Source organism: Platichthys flesus, chromosome 15 (assembly GCF_949316205.1).
Source record: "Platichthys flesus chromosome 15, fPlaFle2.1, whole genome shotgun sequence".
NCBI classification, from domain to species: domain Eukaryota; kingdom Metazoa; phylum Chordata; class Actinopteri; order Pleuronectiformes; family Pleuronectidae; genus Platichthys; species Platichthys flesus.
In genome coordinates this window covers 12,540,281-12,546,280 of record NC_084959.1, presented here as the reverse complement: position 1 = coordinate 12,546,280, position 6,000 = coordinate 12,540,281, and positions in this window count along the sequence as shown.

Here is a 6,000-nt window from a genome sequence, read left to right as displayed (position 1 = left end):
CTGTTGTGCAGATCTGAGGGCCGCTGTTATTTTTCATCGGGAGTGTGTCACACATCACCATTCAGCCCCTCGGTCACACAAATTCAGACACTGGCACAGAGGCAGGAGCAGGTGGAGATACACCATCAATGAATTATTCAAATGAGACACCGGGCATATCCCTCAAATTTAATTTAAATACTCGGTTAATGTTGTTTAGTGGCTCTCCGTTGCCATTTATGCACAAGGGTGATATACCGCTTTAGCCTCAACTACTTATAAATGTGGTGGAGGCAGCGGCAGCAAGAAAAATACTGCTACAAATAATAATTTTTTTTTTTTTTATAATTTTGAACAATGTTACACATTAATACAAAGATAACACAGACAATTTAGTAAAAATCCTAAAAATCCATTTCAATCATCAGATACAAAAACATACATGTTCTTTTTTTCTTCATTACATTTTGACACAATTGTCAGAGTAACAGATTGCGATACAAAACTCTTTATATTTGTGAATCTACAAATAATAATAATAATAAGGGGGTTATAATAGTTGAAGCTACTATCCAGTTTGTTTTTTACCCCTCACAATCAGTTTGTGTGTTGGTTGGTTTGTTTGTTTATTAGCAAGCTTTCCCCACAAACTACTGGATGGATTTCAACTAAACTTGGTGGAGGGATGTGATCTGTGTCTGGGAGGAACCTATTCAATTTTTAGTGCATTACAAGGAATTTTGTTTTATTAAAAATAAATATATATTTCCTTGATTTCTCAACGCACAATTTTTGGATCTCCATTTAAAAGAAAAACAGGTAGGTTTAAGATATTAATATTTATGAGTGTGTGAAATTTGGTGCAGATCGAATTATTAATCTGGATCCAGTGAATTTAAGTGTGGTTTCAAGGCGGCTGTTGGGCCTTGGTGAAGGTTCTGGTTATTGTAGGATATCCTCTCTTCCTCTGGTTGTTGACTCTCAAATAACAGCGTCAAACACCTCGATATTCTTTTCCATCAGTTTGCTCAGAATCATTGACTTTTTCATTGATCTGTAGAATCTACAATTTTATTATTCGGCACATATCTGTTTATCTAAATAACGGGTTTCTTACTATGATACCATCAGAAGATGATTCTGCAAAAATTCATGTTGGATTTTGTTTACGTATCAGCCATCGCTTTTCTCTTGCTGCTCCACAAACGGCTGCAGGTTTGTTCTTACTTTACTTTCACTGTGCTGTGTGCTTCTTTGGAAACAGAAGTTAAAAACAAAACCATTCAAGTTTTATCGTTGAGTTCCAGTAGTCCATCCCAAAGACCGCCTGAGCTGATATTTACAAATGTATGCAGTTTTATGCATTATAGCTCATTGCAGCACTCCCTCTTCGAGTCACTTAACACTCACCTTCATTGTTGAAATGGCCAAATCTTTCCAAAAAGTGGTATGGTATTGTCCTCTGTTTTTCCTGTCTGCGCTGTAACATCCTGAGACACCTCGCCCTCAGCGGCCTCGTGGAAAGCAGGAGTGTCTCTATTTAAAAAGCATTATTCAACCGAGTGTTACATAAAAAGCTCCAAACTGGAGTCAGGCCTCACAAATGAATCATCACCTCAGTCATCGCGTTAAACAACAATCCTTGGGCACTCACTGCACTTTCCAGGACATTTTCCACACTCCTGAGAGACTCATACACATAAATACAGACACAAGTATCACTTAGTTGACTATTAACACTTCTTACTCCCAGTGTTACTGTATGGACGCACAGAAATATCAACACGGACAGCAGTGAGCAGCCCATTTCGGTTATTGTAAAGAACAAATATATCAGGTTCATATTCAGGGACTTTCACATTTATCTGCGTCTAAATATCATATTATATTCAATATGTCCTTGTTATGGCCTATAAAAGACCCCAGACAAATAAATCTGAGGTTACTGAAGTATTAACATATAAAAAGTTATAATGATTATTTTGGAATAAATTCTCATTGAGTGGAATAAGACTAATTAGGGAAGTGAAAAAAAAAAGCTGTTCAAAACTGTTTTTATGGTTCTTATACGACTTAAAGAAAAAATACCTTTCTTTTGCTTTTGACAGATTTTGAAACATGAATCATACATATTATATATTATGTATAATATTATATCACAGATGAGCTGTGCATCAGGTTGTCTTGTGTCTCTGTGTTGAAAGTGAAATCATTGGAACTGTTAAGAGAAATACCTGAAGAGAGCGTTTGACTGTGATTGGCTGAGTTTTCTGTTGAGTTCATCCAGCTGTTTGGCTTTGAGAGGTCAGTTGCTGCATGAAACGCTTCCCTCTACTATCATCTAAATCTGTCACTAACCAGTATATTAGGAACACCAATATAATTAATTAAATAATGATTGAGGCTTTATTTACTTTTACTTACCTACCTGACACTTGTCATGCAATCTTAAAAATCTAAATGATGACATCAACTGAAGTCCAGCAAAGGAATAATATGGAGACTTATCATCAGTGTCATTAGAGCCTGAAGTACGAAGAACAGAATGTGTTTCCAATCACACTCTGTCACCAGCCCAGCTCAAAATCTGAAAATATGTACATTATGTAAATTATAAAGTAATTTAATTGGCTGTGGCTGTGGGGATGAAAACCAGCCACAGCTCAGTGGAGCACACATACCTCCACTAAGGCCCAGTGGTCAAGAGACAGACAAGCTGATTCTGCAGATTAAACACTGGACTGAGGACACATACACTGAAACTCACACAGGTATCGTCTTAATGGTTGATTATATTTGACCAAAGTTCTACCTGTACACAGCTCAGGCAGAGCAGGAGTCCAGTGGTCAGATGGTTCCTGACTCAATCCCCAGCTCCTCCACAGTGTGTTGAGGTGTTATAGGGTATAGGGTTTATAGACAGAAACCCTATAAATAATAATGACTCATTATTTATTTATTTATACGTATTTCTCCACAAAAAAACGATTTAAAGTGCTGTCAGACATGATCACTTTATAAACTATGTTAGCAGGAGTTTGTGAGAAATAGAAATATAGATGTTTCGCATTATCATCATCCTCTTCTCTACATCAGAATATAAAGTGTGTGAGAAAGTGAAATAATATCGAGGCATTTCAAATAGAACGAATAAGTTCATCCAATTGACATTGTTACACTTTTAATTTTTAGATTTTTATTATTTTCATTTTGTCTTTAAATGGAGAATATGGTTGGCATTTCACCAACACGTTTAAATACTATATACAAAGCATCATGACACACTTGCTGAAGTAATTATAAAGCAACACTTTAATTATTTAACCTGCATTATACTGTAATTTCATTTTTACCAGGGCCCTCTGCAGGCTGTCAAAATCACAGATGAAGGGAGACTTCCCAGCACATTGAGTGGTGCTGCATATAAATCTTAAACAATTTTATTCAGTTGTGTTGAGTTGTCATACATCTTCTTCATCCCTTCACAACACTTGCACTGCTGACTGTCAGAGACGTGGCGAGCGAGAGGGATGTCGTCTCTCTCTCAGCCACAGAGGACATTTACCTTCAGGAGTTCAGGCTGTTCACTGCTGCTCTGTCCCAGTGATGCTGGAGGCAGGGATTCATCATCAGAGGTGGATTGAAGAGTCGCCTTCTAGCAGCTGTAAGAGAATCCCACTCAATCTTATATTTGCTTTTTTAGTCAAATTTTTTGCATTATTTTCCCAAGTCTTAAGGATCAACTGTGAAACTCAACATTTAACAGATTAAGTTTATCTAGTTCAATCTAGTTTTTCAAAATAAAAAAAGGCAGTATTTGTTTTAAACTGCTTAAATTTTGATTTGTTTCTTCCATCCACAGGTGTTTTATTTTTAGAATCAGATTTTTTTTTTCTATTCTACATTTATGAATTTGAATTGTAAACTTTGCTGCCGCTTTTAAAGCTATATAATAATTACATTTAATAATAAAAAATGTAATCAAGAAAACAAATACTGAATCGTTGTCATTAAATAGTCAGTGTTCGAAATCTTTCAGTCATATATACATCATATACATAAATTATTTTTTTGGAAATTGATTGTAAGATTTATCATTAATTCATCATTTTTTTCAACTTCATCTCTGCCGGGTTATGGTTTAAATCTACATTATTTGATATTTATATTAAAAAGCTATAGTCTCATAATTCAAAACCTAAATAACAAATAATTAAATAACCAGTATTTGATGACGTTCTTAAATCGTCAGGATGCATTCTGTTGTAGGCGTATGAATATTAACATGTGAGAAGTAATTGAGTATGTGTGGTATTACTGTAATTGTAAATTGCAGATAACATATGTATTGTCCTTCTTAAATGACCCCCGTGTTGACAATTACAGTGATAAATGAAACTGATGGGCTGATTTTACTGGTCACTTACAATTTTGTCATTTTAAGCAGGTGTTGTGAGTGAATTACTGATCGACTGTCACCTTTTAATAAAAAAGTTCTACTGTTATTTAAGGAGGAGGACTGATGGCTGGTGTATCTTACAAATGTTTTAAATGATGTGCATGTGTGTGTGAGGCAAAAGTCTAAATGTGAATGTTTTTAATCAGTCCTCGTATACCCTCTTGAAAAACTGTAAAATGGCGGAGGCATTAAAAACATAAAAGGGAAAAGGGCAGTAATGAATTTAGAGGAAAATGGACATTAATGGTATTAGCATTACTCATGTTCCATATAACAAATTATTGGAAATTTGACAAGCACACCAAATTATCTCCTCATGCCTGACGGGAGTGTGGTTAAGTCCTCTCTACCCGCTGAGGAAAGACAATTTCTGCTCATTTTACTATTTTTAACAATAGAACCAGCCCATTAAGACAAATTAATGTCATTATCAAGTCTCTATGAAAATGACAAATACCACCGTTTCGAGCAGCTTTAGAGGCTATTGACAATAATGAAATTCGCTGTACAGGTACTGAAAAGAAACACTCCAAGTAATTATTTTCTAGTAGCTTGTTTGTCTGCCATCCGTTCATTTGCTTTCAGCTCAATTATCTGACTCTGTGAGCATGTGGAGGCGCATAGTGCTCCGCGGCCCACAGAGCGAGGGCCCTAATTGGGCAATTACCGTTCTGTTTCGGGGCTTTTAGCTCCAGTGGAGAGTGGAGGGAGACCGCGGCGTGTAAAACCATGAGGACCTTACATGCACAAAACCACACATATACACTGTTTAAACAAAAACAAAACCCCACGTCCTCCATACACATAACACAGACTTATAGGGTGCAGCTTTAGTGCGGCTCTCGTGCAACAAACACTAAAAACATAAAATGCAATGCGAGCTGCAGGCCAGAACACAGTCATTTCACTGACACATAATGCAGGTGCAGCACTGAATTATGTGTATTGTCACTTTTCAAACATGTGATTATGTCACAGCGGGTAAGCTACCTCATGTACATATGCATTCTTCCAGGTTTCCCTTTTAAACAGCATCTCATCTGAGTAACCAGCGGCTATAAATAGCTGAGAGTACTTACTGTGTGACCCTGCTGAGTTTTGGGGGGTGGGCTGAGGTAGCCGGGTTGCAGATGGTCTATAATGACGACGGGGTCAACAGTAGGTACCACTTAAAAGTGTTGTGCATCATCAGAAAGCTGGAAACTACAAGATTCACACACCAGTCGTGGCAATCAGGTCGCAGCAATGCTTTAGCAGTAGTTATTTCAACTGCAGGTGAAAAACAGTTTGTGATGGATTAGCCCGTCTGCATTTCAAACCCAAAGATCTTCTTTGACGCGACAGGAAACACAAATTAAAGGACAAAGCAAAGGAGCAGAGATATTACACAAACACAGACATTTCCCTTAACTTCAGGGAAATAGGAAAATTATTTGAGCTTCACGGTCACCAGATGTGATCCCAGCTGAACACCTTTGAAAGACCTGTGCCCTGTTTGTTCATTACCTTCCACAAGAAGAAGAAGAAGAAGAAGAAGAAGAAGAAGAAGAAGAAGAAGAAGA